The sequence below is a fragment of the Beta vulgaris genome, chromosome 2 (genome assembly GCF_026745355.1).
Source record: "Beta vulgaris subsp. vulgaris cultivar EL10 chromosome 2, EL10.2, whole genome shotgun sequence".
Classification (NCBI taxonomy): Eukaryota; Viridiplantae; Streptophyta; class Magnoliopsida; order Caryophyllales; family Amaranthaceae; genus Beta; species Beta vulgaris.
The window spans coordinates 42,580,099-42,598,352 of NC_079203.1; positions in this window are offsets into that span (position 1 = coordinate 42,580,099).

Genomic DNA, 18,254 nt, shown 5'->3' on the forward strand with positions numbered 1-18,254 from the left:
TTAGCTATCTTTTTGCCCCATAAGTTTACCAGAGCATTTTTGTGTGTAATGCCTACAATTCTCCTATCTTTTGTCTGACTAATTAGAATTTAGCTAACTAGAATTTCTCTGCCCTTATTAGGGTTGGGAAAAACTAATCTAACTTGTTTATCGAATTCGAACCTGATTTGAAATAAGCATGTTTGGGTTGAGTTTTGACCCCTTTAAGTAAATGGGTTGACACGACACACGACTTACCCATTTAAGTAAATGGGTCGACATGACTTACCCATTTAATTAAATGGGTTAGGTTAAGGTTAGTATTTTCAACCCGAAATTAACCTGCTTTGATTGTAACTCATTAAAACATAAATTTCCTATAAAGTTGTGTTAAAGTTGGTGAAATTTTTTAAAATACTAAGTGTAGAACACAAATACTGAAAAGAAAATCTAATCATGCATACTTTTATGTGAAATTATTGTTGAAAACTACTAAATTTAATAAAAATTTAATAGCAATAAATATATAAATGGGTTAAACGGATTATATGGGCAACCCGTTTAATAAACGGGTTATATGGGCAACCCGTTTAATAAACAGGTTGGGTCAAGGTTGAGTTTTTTAACCCGTTTAATAAACGGGTTTAGTTTGGGTTGGGACTTGGAACATGTTCATCCCGTTTGTTATTAACCCGGACCCGAAACGATCCGACCTGATATGTTAATCAGCATTAGCCCCCATATGGCCATACATGCTTCTTCCCTTCAGATTCTCTCGCATAATCCTAAAAAAATTATTACGTGTAGAATTTGAGCATGAATGAAGAACACATAACATTTGCATTTGCAAGCCATCACTGCTCTCGTTCTTGAAGTTGGGCCTAGCTCTAGTAACTAATCTAAGCCTAACGACCACTTCTCTGATAGGTCTGGTCCTGGGCTTGAATGCTGAGTAACTGAAAAACTTGGGCCTTGATCAACTTTGTACGCTGTACAAGATTGTGTAGGAGGCCCATGATACTTAACAAGATTAACACACTAATTGCATGTATATATTGTATATAGACAAGCTACTTGATAGTGGTTGATACACTAGTGGTTAGAGTTTTTCTCCCAGTTACAGGAGGTCCTGGAATCAATTCTCATCCTTGGTAAGTTGGGATCTCCTTTTTTTTTTCCCTCAACTTGTCAAGCTTTGTTCTTACCTTATATATGAGAACACTTTAAAATTTAGAACACAATTTTTTTTTTTTAGAACATGAGAATATAATCAATATATATACATGTTCTGAAATATCAAGCTTATCTTCTAAAATATTTAAAGTGTGTTCTGAATTTTTTCAAACATAATCTAAATTATTTCAAACATATTCCAAATTTTTTTTGAGGGGACCAAATTATTTTAATTATGTTCAGAAAAAATTTCAAGTGTGTTCTAAATTTTTTCACATATTTTGAATTATTTTAATGATGTTCTGAAATATTTCAAGTGTGTTCTAAATTTTTTCAAACATGTTCTGAATTATTTCAAACATGTTTCAAAATATTTTAATTATGTTCTGAAATATTTCAAGTATGTTATAAAACTTTTCAAACATGTTCCAATTTATTGTAATTATGTTCTGAAATATTTAAGTGAGAACATATATCATATGTGAGAATAGATGTAGGTCTGAACATGATGTACATTATTTTATAACATAATATACATTATTTTAAAACATGATGTACATCGTTTTAGAACATGATGTACGTCGTTTTAGAGCATGATGTACATCGTTTTAGAATATGATGTATCTGTTTTAGAACATGATGTACATTGTTTTAGAACATGTTGCTCTATATTTTAGAACATGATATACATTGTTTTAGAATATGATATACATTAATTTAGAACATGATATACATTTTTGCATACATATATCATGTATGGTGATAATGTGAATATAATCGAAACGATAATGATGTGGAATTCCAGAATTTCAATCAATACCACAAGAATTTCATACCAAACGATAATCAATTCTAATATATTTCGTTCAATACCAAAATCGAAAAACTTTGAAGAAAATTCCGTTAATATCAAACAACAAAATCGAACTAAAACTTTGAAGAAAACTCTAGTGATGTTTCCGGTAAAAAGAGGAGTGAGACAATTGAATCGCTTATTGAAGGAAGGAAGAGAGATAATTGTCGCAGTAGTTGTGGTCATCGGATGTTGGAGTTGTTAATTCCACCGTTGATGCTAAGTGGAGAGAGAATGAGGAGGTGAAGAGGGAGAAAGCAAATCTACTGAAAATGTTAGCAATTTTTGATGAGTGATGAGAGATTGAAGGAGCTTATTTTATTTTATATTTTTTCGTGGAGAAAAACCGCAACCCTTGGATCTAAGCATCCAACGGTTCAGATCTATTGTCATAAAAGTTGTTGTTCTCATATAAGGGGAGTCTTCTCACAAGAGGCTTCTCAGTGTGTGTGTGTGTGTGTGCGTGCGTGCGTGCGTGCGTGCGTGCGTGCGTGTGTGTGAGAGAGAGAGAGAGAGAGAGAGAGAGAGATAGAGAGAGTTCATATGAGAATGCATACTTACATGAGAAATGAGAATGAATTTTAAGCGCTATAACTCTTATGAAAAAGTAGTGATGAAACTCCCAAAAAAGAATATTAGGGAAAAAAATTCAAAATTTTTTCTTTTGGGCTCAAAATTAGGGGGTATAACTCTAATGAACAAGTGTTGTAACTCTAATCCAATCGTGTGGTTGAGAATCATTCTCATTTCTCATATAAGGAGCATTCTCATGTGATCTTGCCCACACATATATATATATATATATATATATATATATATATATATATATATATATATATATATATATATATATATATATATATATATATATATTAAAAAAACAAGTTACTCTGAGAATTCGAAAGTTGAAGGGTGATGAGGCTTCGTGATTTCAATCGACATGTGGCCTATGGGTTTGATTTAATTTCAATTGGGAGGATATGGGGAATGATGTACAAGTCATACTTCTTCCCATCTGTTTTAAATGAACTATTAGGTGAAATGATACTATTCATTAAGTAATTGTTACTCTTTTCAATTTTTTTTTTTTTTTTTTTTACCATTTTCTCCATTTCGTTCAGTATGTACTCTTTTCATTTTTTTTAATTGTTACATTGTTTTCTACACAAGATTTTAGCAATATAACTTTCAAACTTTTTGGATTGTTTTTTCTGACCCATTTAATGTAAGATAAGCGTGAAAAGTGATAAATAATACTTTTTGGTGGAAAAGTGAACAATAAAAAGAAAATTAGTATTACTTTTTGGTGGGTTAAGTACTCCAAATAAGGAAAATCTAAATAATGTAGCAATTAAAAATAGAATTTTTTTTTGTCCATACCTACCATACTTACGCTATTTTTTTTGCGAAAAACTACCTTATTTACAAAATATTGTACAAAACTTACTTTGTTACATTATTATTGTTAGTTGACCACTATCTAATTTTTTTTTTCTAATGTTGATTATAGTTTTCCGGTGAGTAAAATCCATATACAGTACAGGTCACATGACTTGTTATTTTTCTTATTTATTTTATTCCATGTCTATTTTTCCCTTCCTTTTCTGAACTAATCCTCCCCTATTTTTCTCTCCTCCTTTACCCTAAATTTATTGTTGTTTCCTCTACTATTTTGTAATCAATTTGCTGAGCATAAAGGCAAGCAACAAATAGAAAACTTGTCTTAAATTCTTGAATTGTATAGAAGCAATTACTAATTATCACTCATTTTGACTCACTGAAACATCATTATAATAGGGTAGGAGAGAGAATTAAGAGTGGGATTAGTTTAGACAAGGGAGGGAAAAAAGAAAGGGGATAAAATAAGGAAAATTACAAATCATGTGACCTGCACATGGATTTACTACCAGAAAATCACACTCAATGCCAAGAAAAAAAATTAGGTGGTGGTCATCAAACAAAAGGTAGTTTTTGTTATTTCCCTAGGAACACTACAAGAGGGGGGGTGAATTGTAGGTGTAGAAATAAACGTAACTTTTTGCAGAAATTAAAACTTAAACGAATAAACAAGCTAAAGGAACACAAGAGATTTTTACGAGGAAAAACTTTTTGGGCCCAACAAGAAGAAACAACCTCGACCACTAGGGATTTTAAACTCAACACTTTCACTAATTAGGCCAAACAACTCTGTTACAACCTAATTCTAACTCGAGCCACACCTTGAGTTCCTAAACTCAAGTTCCTGAGCCACTGTTCCCTTAACAGCAATTCCTCTCAACTTCACTTGAAGTTTTCTCACACATACAAGCTTCACTCAAAGCCTTTCTCTTACAGAACTTCACTCAAAGTTCCCTTACCCCAAAAACCAAAATACAATTGATCGAAATAAGCTTAGTGGAAATAGAGTAAGAAGGCAAAGAACAAATGGCTATTATGAGAGAATGAAGGCACTGACACTTAATAAGTTAAACTCACTTAATTACTTAGTCAGACACATTTGGAACTTATCTAGACTTCTATATTTATAGTGTTAATCATGAAGAACGTGGGATTAATTAGAGTACACTTTTAATCCATTTACCCATGATGTTCCTTCCCCTAAGGAACACGTTTTACATCATGTCCCATGATCCCATGAACTATAAATGAACGTGGATAAATGCAGCCATTACTCCTAATAATAGGAGTTCCTTGAGCTTATCCGAAAATCAGTTTTATATAAACTCTTTTTATCTTTAAATCTGAATTTCTAATCTTTAAGAAAATAATATCTTTAAATAAAATCTTTCTAACAACCGGATATTTATTTTCTTATTTTCCGAAAAATAAAATCTTTTCCAAAACAGATTTTCTTTTTTAAAACTGATTTTATCATTTGAAATTAGAAATAACTAATTTCCTATAATCTAGGCATGACTTACTCCATTATCTTTTAACCGTTACACTAATACACGCCTAAGTCTAGTTCCTTATATTAGTTCAGTTCCTTTAACATATTTCTAAGTGCCACTAGTTTGTTCCTTACAAGGAACAAACGCTTCATTCTCAAATATTCTGCCACAGTTCCTTACCATTCTTTCTTTGTTCCTTTACATTGGAACTAGAAAATAAAACGCCTAGCTTCTATTATTCTTGATCCAATGCTTGCTCCAGTATCAACATAGAAACTTCTTTACTTAGCCTTTGAAATCCTCTCTTGACTTCTTCATTGACTTCGTATTCTCCCAGTTCCTTGCATTGATACCTTAGACACCATACACTTAAATAATTCATTAGTTCACTACTTAGTTTGTTCCTTTGTTTCTTTGTCATTATCAAAACTAGGGTTCAACAATTTCCCCCTTTTTGATGATGACAACAAAGGTACAAACTAAGGAAAATAACAAATAATATAAGTGAATGAAAATAAAAACATAAAGAAGAAAATGAAAAATAAAACACAATTATGTAGTAACTGAAGTTTGATTTTTCATTTACCTTAACCTATTTTTGATTTTTCATTTACCTTATCCAATTTTTATTTTTTTTTTCAATTTTCATTTTTTAAGTTTATGTACAGTTTGTTCCTTAAATCCTTTTCCCCCTTTGTCATCCTCAAAAAGAATAGACTCTGCATGAATTGATGAATTGATTTAACACCTTAAGACCAATATGCAAGCACCATTAGTGGTTAAGTTAGAAAATCAAAGAGTAAACTTGCTCAAACATCAATCACATAATACTAGCCATTCCAAGAAGAAATTATGCAAAGCATTTAGAAACATAGACAATATAGCAAAAGTCATTGATTATATAGCACTTGTTCCATAACAAAACAAAAAAAGAAAAAAAAAAAAAGAAGAAACAAAAGTTGTGTTCCTTGATAACAGAAACAGGAACAACAAACAACAAAAAAGAAACTAAGAAAGGGAAGGGGAATGGTGTTCCTCTACAACTTCTTCTTCAACCACATCCTCCAATTTTTCATCACCACCCCATGATTAGTCAACCTGTTCCTTCAGCTCCTCCAAGTACGAGCCATAGTGTCCATCTTCTTTTGCTGCGCAACCACGGTATCACTCAATTTCTTCATAAGACTTATCATAGTATCAGTTTTGGCATCCAAAGTCCAATGAAGATGATTGTAAAATTTTATCATATGTTGTGCAGGAAGGCAGACTTCATTAACCCAGTTAGTATCATCCGGATTTTCCTGTTCCTTCCCTTGGAACTAGAGGCAGGGGGGATGTTGTGAAGGAACGGGAGGTTTGAGTGGAAGGCTCATCTGTTCCAGGAATGGAAACAGAAGGTGAAGGGTGATAAATGGGAGGAAGAAATGGTGGTGTGGGTGGAAGAGTTGTGGAGGTGGAAGCAAAAGGATTTGGCCTTTTATTTCATCCTTCAACTGCTCAAAACTGAAGGAACAGAGAAGGACGAAGGTGAAATGGAGGGTATTTTTGTGAAAGGAACAGAGAGTTTGGGAGATGGTGGGGTATGGTTCCTTGAGAGTAGAGGGTACCTGTTCCTCATTATCCGAAAGGACTAAAGGAGAGTCCTCGTTGGAAGGAACAGGAACAGGAGCAATTTTTCGACGAGTGCTCTTTCTCACTCTCAAGGAACAGAGGGTTTAGGCTTAGTGGCAATGTGTTTGCGCCTCTTAGGTTTTGGTTCCTCCGGTTAGGAACAGGTTATCCAAGATTACATCATTATCTTCTTCTAAGTCAGTTGGGCATTTTCTTTTTCCTGAGGAACTGAAGCCATTCTTCCTTGAATGAGAACACCTTCTTGGACAGACAAGCCAAGTCCATTTAGGGTCTTCTCATTCAAGATGTTCCCTTGTTTGATCCTATGGTGGTCCAACCGTAAGTCTTACTTCAAATGATGAAGTAAGAAGTTATCAAGGCACCGTACCAATACACAATATTCTCAATACAGTGGTTAAATGTTGAATGAAGAGGGAAGGGAAATTGATTTGTATGTGTGGTCCAAGCAAAACATGTAACACATATCCAAGAGACCCACTTCATTCCTCTTTTCAGTTCGAGGAATGAGTGCTCTCCAAACCAAGTTAAACAGTACTTTGTGAAGGGGAGAGAGTAGGTTATGGTTAAGTTTGTTTTGGCCAGCTGTTCCTCCAAAATATTCTAAGATTTTGTCTTGAGGAAAATTCGGAAAGGAAACAGTTCCTTTCCTTTTAAAATACAAATCAGTTCCTTTGCAAGGAACTTCCCATACTTTGCTTAAAGTTGCTTGATTAAACCTTATTTTCTTTCCTCTAACTCAGTTGTGCAAGTTCCATTAGTATTAACAAATTTGCACAAACTCATCCATAGCTAGAGGAACAAGAGCATTATTAAAGGCGAATTCAAACAAGAATTCCATGCCTTGTTCCTTTAGAATGGAGTTAATTCTAGAAATTCAATTTTATTGCCCATTCTAAATCGACGAAAACCCAAGACATACCTAGATTCACTTCGTTCGACCCTTTTCTTGGAAGACGAAGAAACAGTTCCTTTGGAAGGAACAGGTGCAGTTTCTTCTTCTTCCCCCTGAGATTGTTCCGGGGTTTCTTCTTCATCTCTTCCCCAATCAATTTTCTTCTCCATGCTCCTTCTAGGAGATTCTAATTGCTGTTCCTCTATGGGGTTTTCTTGAATTATGTCGGTTTCAAGGGTTTTAGTTGGAGATGAAGAAATTTCCATTTTTGAAGTGTCGGTTGTTTTTGGTGTTGGAAAAGGTGAGTTTCTTGAAGTTTTTGCCATGATTTATGAAGGTTTGGAGGTTTTTATGGAGTATCAAAGGGTGTGATGAGGTTTCGGATTTGGTGAAGATGAAGCGTTTGAGAGGAACACGGTTCTTTAGATGAATTGAAGAAGGAAGTTTTGCATGTAATAGTAATTATGACACGCGGGAAAGAAATAAAGAAAAAAAATAAAAATAAAAAAAAAGAAGAAAACGAAAAGATAAAAAGAACCAAGATTTAATTAAACTGGTTCCCCTTATTTTTGGGATTTTATCGGATTTTTCGGATTTTTATGAATTTTAATTTTTGAAAGAAAATAAATGCTAAGGAACTTGTGCTATAGGAACAACTAATGCTACATATCAATATCCTTCATACTATGCATGTTTCTTGACCTTAGGAACAGTAAGGGGAGTATTATGTGACATTTGTGAGTTGTTTATTTCTTTGACTTCATGTTATGTTTTGCAACATTCCAATTTGCAATGGTCTTAGGCAATTAAACACAATTATTTTTAGCACACAAAGTCACTCAAATTGATTCAAACATGGGGGAATTGACATAGGAACAATCACTTAATTTTTATTAAGCCTAACTCAAGCCTTAATTTTCATATCTATCTCTTTGCAAAGGCTTAGTTAGGATATCAGCAATCTGATAATCAGTTTGACAAAACTCAAGTTTATCAAACCTTTTTCGACATTTTCTCTTAAAAAGTGATGTCTAATATGTATATGCTTTACTCTAGAATGATGCACTGGATCTTTAGATATACTATAGCACTTGTATTGTCACAATAAATAGGAACACATTCAAAGTTTATTCCATAGTCACTAAGTTGTTGTTTTATCCAAAGCATTTGAGAGCAACATGCAGCAGCAGCTACATATTCTGCTTCAGCAGTGGATAAAGCAACTGTGTTTTGTTTCTTGGTACTCCAAGAAACTAAACTATGACCAAGGAATTGTGCCATACCTGAGGTGCTTTTCCTATTACAAGATCTCCAGCATAATCTGCATCTGCATATCCTTTTAGTTCGAATGTATCACTTCTTGGATAGTAGAGTCCAAGATCATCTGTTCCTTTAAGGTATCTAAGAATTCTCTTCAGCAGTGAGGTGAGACTCCTTTGGATTTGCTTGAAATCTAGCACACAAACCAACACTGAAAGCTATGTCTGGACGACTAGCAGTTAGATACAAAAGTGAACCAATCATTCCTCTATATTTTGTTTGATCAACACTTGTTCCTATGGAGTCTTCATCTAATCTAGTTGAAGTTCCCATAGGAGTGTGATTTATCTTTGAATTTTCGAGGCCATATTTCTTTAATAGTTCCTTTATGTATTTTTGTTGGTGAACAATTATACCTTTTTCAGTTTGTTTGATTTGTAGTCCAAGAAAGAAATTTAACTCACCCATCATACTCATTTCAAATTCATTGCTCATGAGATTGAGAATTCTTTGCACAATGTTTCATTAGTAGCTCCGAATATGATGTCATCAACATATATTTGAACAAGCAAAATATCAGTTCCTTTAGATTTTAGGAACAAGGTTTTATCAACCTTTCCTCTTTTAAAGTTGTTTTCTAAAAGGAACTTGATAATCTCTCATACCATGATCTAGGTGCTTGTTTTAACCCATAAAGAGCTTTATCAAGCTTGTAGACATGATTTGGGAGATTTTATTTTCAAACCAGGGGGTTGTTCAACATATACATCTTCGTTTAGATAGCCATTTAAAAATGCACACTTAACATCCATTTGATATAATTTGAATCCCATGTAAGCAGCAAATGCAATTAAATTCTAATGGCTTCTAATCTAGCTACAGGAGCAAAGGTTTCTTCATAATCAATTCCTTCTTGTTGGTTATAACCTTTTACTACAAGTCTAGCTTTGTTTCTTACAATGGTTCCATATTCATCTAGTTTGTTTCTAAACACCCATTTTAAGCCAATTACTTTTTGTTGTTTAGATGAAGGAACTAGATGCCATACCTTGTTTCTTTCAAACTCATTTAATTCAGCTTGCATTGCAATAATCCAATCAGAGTCAGTTAAGGCTTCTTCATGATTTCTTGGTTCCATCATTGATAGGAACGCATGAAATGCACAAAAGTTCCTTAACTGAGATCTAGTTTGCGTACCTTTGGATATGTCGCTGATTATGAGTTCCACAGGATGTGACTTTTGTAATCTCCAAGGTTTTGGTTGAAACTCTCTTATAGGAACATGTTGTTCCTCATGAGTTCCTTGAGTGGATGAGGAACTCTGCTCAGTTGTTCCTCTGTTAGCCTCGGTGGACTCAGTTCCTTCATTTAGAGGAACAGGAGCATCTTCTCCTCCTTGAGGAACAGGAAATCATTGATTCATTATTTTCGAATTCCTCGTTCCTTTCCTCTTTCACTTCTTCTTCTTCTTGTGAATCTGTGTTCCTTGTACTAGGTTGTGCTAACCCTATCTCATAGTCATCAACCTGTATGCTTGGATTTTTGTCAGATTCATCAAAGATTACATGAATGCTTTCTTCAACACACATAGTTCTCTTGTTATATACTCTATAAGCTTTACTATGTGAGGAGTATCCTAAAAATGTTGCTTCATCACTCCTTGCATCAAATTTTCCAAGATTATCTTTTCCATTATTATGCACATAACATTTGCATCCAAATGTTCTAAAATAGGTGATGTTTGGTTTCTTTCCAAAGTAAAGTTCATAAGGAGTTTTATTAATGATAGGTCTCATCATGGCACGATTAATTATGTGACAAGCAGTATTAACAGCTTCAGCCCAAAAGTTCCTTGGAAGTTCACTAGCAATTAACATGGTTCTAGACATTTCCTCCAAAGTTCTATTTTTCCTTTCTACAACACCATTTTGTTGTGGTGTTCTAGGGGCAGAAAAATTATGATCTAGGCCATTATCTCTGCTTAGGTCATCAAATTTATAATTTTCGAATTCCTTGCCATGATCTGATCTAATGTGCATTATTTTATGTCCACTTAGGTTTTGAACTCTTTTAGCAAAGACAAGGAACTCATCATAAGTTTCATCTTTACTAGAGAGAAAAATAACCCAAGTGTACCTAGAGTAGTCATCTACAATCACAAGTACATACCTCTTTCCACTTCTGCTTTGAATTCTCATGGGTCCACATAAGTCCATATGAATTAACTCTAATGGTTTAGTGGTACTTACAATCGTTTTAGATTTGAAAGAGGATCTTACTTGTTTACCTCGTGCACATGCATCACAAACTTGATCAATATGAAATTTTATAGATGGTAATCCTAAAACAAGGTCTTTTGATCTAAGTTTCTCAAGTAATGAAAAGCTAGCATGTCCTAGACGCTTGTGCCATAGAAGTGAATCATCTTCAATAACACTAAGACAAGTTAAATTGATTTGAGGAACAAGGTCTAGATCCACAATGTATGTGTTCCCTTTCCTTGTTCCTTCCAAATAACCTTCTTAGTTTTAATGTTGATGATTAAGCATTTTTCTTATCAAATTTTACAGTATTTCCTTTGTCACAGAATTGAGAAATGCTTAATAGATTATGTTTTAGACCTTCAACTAAAAATACATTTTCAATGGAGTGTAATGGTGACTTACCGACCTTACCCATAGCAACAATGTTACCTTTCTTATTATCACCAAATGTTACACTGCCACCTTCATAGGTTGTGAGTGAGAGAAACTTCGTTTTGTCTCCTGTCATGTGCTTGGAACAACCACTATCGAGATACCAAGTGTTGTTCCCCCTCACTCCAACCTGCAAAAATCAACTAGTTGTTAGTTGAAGGAACCCCATCTTTCGTGGGTTCCTGTTCTTGACTAGGATTTGTTTTGACAACCCATTTTTTCTTACTTATTGTCACATTTTTCCCAATCATCTCAGATTTTAGTTGACATTGATTTATGTAATGACCTACCTTGCCACAATACATACAGAACTTATCACTAGGTAGATCAACATATTTCTTTGTCTTGTTCCTTTTCTTGTAGTTTTCAAAACCAAGACCTTCCTTCCTTTGGTCTGTGGTTTCTCAATCCACTTAGGAACTTTCATGATTTTGCCTCTGTTCCTTGCGACAACCAGTTCCTTTTTAAGATTACAGATCTGTTCCTTTAAAATATTTTCTCTTTATTATTTTTTCAATCTCAGATCTGTATCCTTTCAAAGGGGTTGATCTTATATCAAAGGAACTCAGAACAGGGACAAATTCCTTCAAGTGTGAAATCTCTAAATTAATTAGATAATTTTCATTTTTCAAACTCTCATAACATTCTTTGATTTTTAAGTTTTTATCAAACAAATCAAAAAATCTAGTTTCGACATCAGTTCTCATTTTCTTAAGCCATTCTATGTGTTCCTTGCAAACCTTTAAGGCTTGTTCCGTTTGTTCACGTTTTTCACGTTCATCTCTACATTCAAGAATTGCATCATAAAGAAGATCATATATTTCAGTCCTAGTTTTACCATCTAGTTCTGACTCAAGTCCATGTTGACTTACCTCAATTTTTCTTCATCTTCTTTTTCGTCGTGTTTGCCATGAGGCAAAGGTTTGCTGTTTCTTCAGTTGGTTGTTCCTCTTCTTCTTCCGTCTCTGAATCTCCCCAAGCAGCTATCATAGCTTTGCGCACATTTGCCTTAGAGAAAGGTTTTTGATTCTTTGTTCCTTTCAGCAAAGCGTTCCTTGTTCCTTTCTTTGGTTTTGTCTTTTCCCAAAGAGGACATTCTTTGATGAAGTGATCTGTACTTCCACATTTATGACAAGCAGCTTTGTTAGAAAATTTCTTAGTTTTACCTTTGAAGTTTCCATTCTTCATGTTCCTGTACATCTTTCGAAATTTTCGAACCATGAGGGCTGCTTCTTCTTCTTCAGAGTCCGAATCATCTTCATCATCTGCTTTGAGAGCAATTGATTTTGATTTGGAGCTTTCACCATATTCAGTATCAAGGTGAAGCTCATGAGTCATAAGTGACCCTGCCAGCTGTTCTAAGTTGAACTTAGTGAAGTCTTTTGTTTCTTGAAGAGCGTGACTTTAGCCATCCATCTGTCCTTAGGAAGACTCCTAAGAACCTTTCGAACCTGTTCCTCAGATGAAATAAACTTTCCAAGAGAAGCCAACTCATTTATAATGTTAGTAAAACGAGTAAACATGTCTCGGATGCTTTCTTTGGATTTCATGCAGAACAGTTCATATTGATTCATAAGTAAATCAATTTTCGATCTTTTAACTTCATTAGTTCCTTCGTGGGTTACTTCTAGTAAATCCCATATTTGCTTTGCGGATTTGCATCCCATGATCCTATTATGTTCATGGGGTCCAAGTCCACAATGCAATAATTTAATAGCCATGGCATTTACTTCCATTTTTTCAAAATCAGATTTGTCATAATCAGAGAGGGGTTTAAGAGTTACCTCATTTTTGTCATTTGTAGTTGTGACTTCGAAATCACCAACTTCAATGACTCTCCATACCTGATAGTTTTCAGCCTTGATGAATATCTCCATGCGGTTCTTCCAATAGTTGTAGTACTTCCCATTGAACATAGGAGGCCTTTGAGTGGAATAACCTTCTTCAAGTTTCTCGGTGGTATTCATTGTTCCTTGGATCTTTTCTCAATAGGGTTTCCTATCTTACGTGAGTTCTAGCTCTGATACCAATTGTTATTTCCCTAGGAACACTACAAGAGGGGGGGTGAATTGTAGGTGTAGAAATAAACGTAACTTTTTGCGGAAATTAAAACTTAAACGAATAAACAAGCTAAAGGAACACAAGGGATTTTTACGAGGAAAAACTTCTTGGGCCCAACAAGAAGAAACAACCTCGACCACTAGGGATTTTAAACTCAACACTTTCACTAATTAGGCCAAACAACTCTGTTACAACCTAATTCTAACTCGAGCCACACCTTGAGTTCCTAAACTCAAGTTCCTGAACCACTGTTCCCTTAACAGCAGTTCCTCTCAACTTCACTCGAAGTTTTCTCACACATACAAGCTTCACTCAAAGCCTTTCTCTTACAGAACTTCACTCAAAGTTCCCTTACCCCAAAAACCAAAATACAATTGATCGAAATAAGCTTAGTGGAATTAGAGTAAGAAGGCAAAGAACAAATGGCTATTATGAGAGAATGAAGGCACTGACACTTAATAAGTTAAACTCACTTAATTACTTAGTCAGACACAATTTGGAACTTATCTAGACTTCTATATTTATAGTGTTAATCATGAAGAACGTGGGTAATGTTAGAGTACACGTTTTAATCCATTTACCCATGATGTTCCTTCCCCTAAGGAACACGTTTTACATCATGTCCCATGATCCCATGAACTATAATGAACGTGGATAAAATGCAGCCATTACTCCTAAATAATAGGAGTTCCTTGAGCATTATCCGAAAATCAGTTTTTATAAACTCTTTTTATCTTTAAATCTGAATTTCTAATCTTTAAGAAAATAATATCTTTGAAATAAAATCTTTCTAACAACCGGATATTTATTTTCTTATTTTCCGAAAAATAAAATCTTTTCCAAAACAGATTTTCTTTTTAAAACTGATTTTATCATTTGAAATTAGAAATAACTAATTTCCTATAATCTAGGCATGACTTACTCCATTCATTTTTAACCGTTACACTAATACACGCCTAAGTCTAGTTCCTTATTTAGTTCAGTTCCTTTAACATATTTCTAAGTGCCACTAGTTTGTTCCTTACAAGGAACAAACGCTTCATTCTCAAAATTCTGCCACAGTTCCTTACCATTCTTTCTTTGTTCCTTTACATTGGAACTAGAAAATAAAACGCCTAGCTTCTATTATTCTTGATCCAATGCTTGCTCCAGTATCAACATAGAAACTTCTTTACTTAGCCTTTGAAATCCTCTCTTGACTTCTTCATTGACTTGTAATCTCCCAGTTCCTTGCATTGATACCTTAGACACCATACACTTAAATAATTCATTAGTTCACTACTTAGTTTGTTCCTTTGTTTCTTTGTCATTATCAAAACTAGGGTTCAACAAAGTACAACAATTTGCAAATAAGGTAGTTTTTCGGAAAAAAAGGTATATATGTACAAAAAAATCCTTAAAAATAAACAATCATTTAAGGAAAATGTAGCAATATCCAATGTAAATACTTGAGAATGATGGCCAATTTTTTTTATCTATGGTTAAGTTGAACCCTAGTATGATTTAATTCATGATTGTTTCTTTAAATTCTCATATTAATTGTTAATTGTTCTTGCTTAATTGATTGTGCATATTCCAAACTAGATTAGGGATAACTAGTATTGTTCTAATTCCATTGTCTTGATCACAACGGGAGTTGGATTTTGACGGATTTGAGTATTTCAATTAAGGACATGATGTTCTCCATGGGAGTAAGTAGAATAAATTGTTAGGAAGTTAAAGTGTCGTGTTTAATGTCTTTAATTTGCATGATTCCACGGGAGTAGGCTTGAATGCATATTAGAGATGCCATAGATACTCGGAAGAGGTTTATGGTACTTTATAGGGTGGACTTTTCCTTGTGAACAGTTAATTGATTAGTTTGGGGTAGGAATTATTTTGTATTACTTCGTGCTAGTGGCCGGGGATACTTAATTAACTGTAGAGTCTTTTATTTATATATTGATTAGTATAGTTGATTCGACCATTATTGTTATTAATCTCCTTTAGTCTTACCATTATTTAAGGGCTAATCATAGAACAACTTTCTCTCTGTGGGATCGACTCTAACTTACCCTACTACATAATTAGGAGGATTAGTTAGGTTATTTATTTTTGTTAGGTGCGCGACACGCCTATCAGTACTAACAGACGGTTTTAACCACCTTCATTCACTGTTGATTAGTGTGCTTTGCGAAATCTTGGCCATCGAGCATTTGAATGTTTTGTTAGAGGTTGAGGCTTATAAATAGGAGATGAATTATAGTTGCGAAATAGTGTACAGTTCTATGGGTCTAACAAGTGAAATAAAGTTAGTATAAAAAGCGAACAATCTTATAAAAGATTGAAGAAAGAAAGATTAGTTGATATTTCTCATTGAATCGGAGAGAAAAAATAAGATGAAATATGTTTATTGCAAAGAGAATGTGATGAATCAAATTGATTTGAGCTGAGCTAACAGACTTTATATATGAAAATTACAAGGCTAACTAACATAATGCTCACTACACTAGTGAAAAAAGGCTCATCTGATGCGGTTAAAATCGGGCTTACGGATGCAGTTTTGGGCCGCATCAGGTGGGCTTGCAGCAGGTATGAGAAGAAATCTGATGCGGTCCGAAACCGCATCAGATTCGTTAGATCCGATGCGGTTTTGAACAGGACATCATCAGAAAATAAGGGAAGGTTTTCAAAAAAAAATAGCTGCGAAAATTTAATATATCAACAGCCAGCAACAATCCAACAAGAGCAGTATAAACAAAAAAAAATAGGACGAATATTATAAAAACAAAGGACGAAGAGGAACGAATTTATACAAACAAAAATTAAATTAGATTATACAAATTAGAAACGAATTTCATTATACTATATACGAATTACACGAATTACCAAAGGAACAAACGAAATAAAAAAACGATTAAAAATCGGACGACGAGAAGAACGACATGGCAATGAAATAAAAAATCAAACAAAAGTATCTTGTGATAAAAACAAATTGATGGCTTCGTGATAAATTAATGGCTTCCTGATAAATTGATGAACGACGAAGAACGACGAGAAGGACGACGGTGAACGAACGACGAGAAGGACGACGGTGAATGAACGACGAGAACAAACGACGGTGTTCGTGGGTTTGAGAGGGAGGAGGGAAGAGCATATCTAAAGAGGAGAGAGAGGAAGGATTAGAGTTTGAGGAGAGAGAAAAATGGCACTGTGGGTGGAGAGCGAGGTTAGGGTTGAGTGAGGAGATGAGAGGAAAGAGGGATTAGGGTTTGAGGAGAGGAGAGGTTAGGGGCTGGGTTTTTAAGATGAGGGAGTTGAGGAGTTTTAGGGTTTTTTAGAGGAGAGGGGGAGATACAAAAAATGGCTCGGGTTTGTTAATTTAACATGGGCCATGCACAAATGGGCCGCGACGAACATTTGAGCTTCAAAAAATTAAGAAAATCTGATGCGGTCCATCAAACTGCATCAGTTTTTTTTAATCTGATGCGGTTTTTAATGGACCGCATCCGATTTTTTTTAACAAATTTCCCTCCCATTTTTTGAAGCATTTTCGGATGCGGTTTTACAAAAACCGCATCTGATATAAAGTGACATATAAGGTTTTTTCCACTAGTGCTAGGATTATAAATATAACTTATACACCCCCTTCAAGCTGGACTTAGAACATAAGACCAAGCTTGCAACAAAGATCATGATGTTGAGTAAAAAGGAGGGCTTCAGTTAACACATCTGCCAATTAAGAAGAACTGGAAACATGTCCTATAGTTAGAAAACCTACTACAACTTGTTTTCTAACATAATGCATATCTCTCTTCAATTGCTTTGTCATCTCCTGGAACACCAAATTATAAGCCAAATATTCTGCCGAAGTACCGTCACAATGTAGCACAATAGGAAGCTTAATAGAAATCTGCAAATCTTTAAGAAGACCATGAATTCAAACCAATTCACTTGCAGTGTTAGACATGCTCCTATACTTAGCCTCTGCAGATGATTTACTCACTGTGGCTTGTTTCTCAGTTTTTCAAGAAATTAGATTAGATCCAATAAGAACAGCATAGGCACTTAATGACCTACTACTTAAATGACAACTACTCCAATTAGAATCACTATAAGCAAAAACATCAAAATCAGTATTTTGAGTGTAATGTAAACGATATAGTCTATTGTACCTTTTAGATACTTGACTAAATGAAGAGATGCTCTCAGGTGTGGAGCTTTAGGTTCATGCATAAACTGACTCAAATGTCCAAGTAACTCTACTAATCCTCGGATACAACAGCCTCCCAACTAATCCCCAAATACAACAACCTCCCAACTAGTCTTCTGTACACATCAGGTTCAGTTAGAATTTATCTCATGTCTATGGACAATTTCATACCAGCGGATAAAGGAGGGGGCAAATCTAGAACAATCTCCCATTCCAGTATCAACAAGGATATCCTTGATATATTTCTTCTGAGACATGAAAGTACCACTAGCAGTTCTAGTAATTTCAACCCCAAGAAAATAAGTCAACTCCCCTAAATCCTTTATAGTGAAAGCGAAATCAAGACCCTTTTTAAATTCTTAAATTTGAGACAAAGAAGTGTATGTCACAAGCATATCATCCACATACACCAATATTACCCAGAACTCACCATCTAATTGCCTGGTAAATAGAGAATAATCCTGTTTAGATTGAATGAAACCAACTGAGAGTAAGAGCTTAGTAAGTTGTTTATTCCATTATATCTTGATGCTTGTTTTAAACCATATATGGACTTATGTAATTTACCGACTTGGCCAGGTTAAGCCTTGAAATAACCAGTAGGTGGCACCATATGAACCTTTTC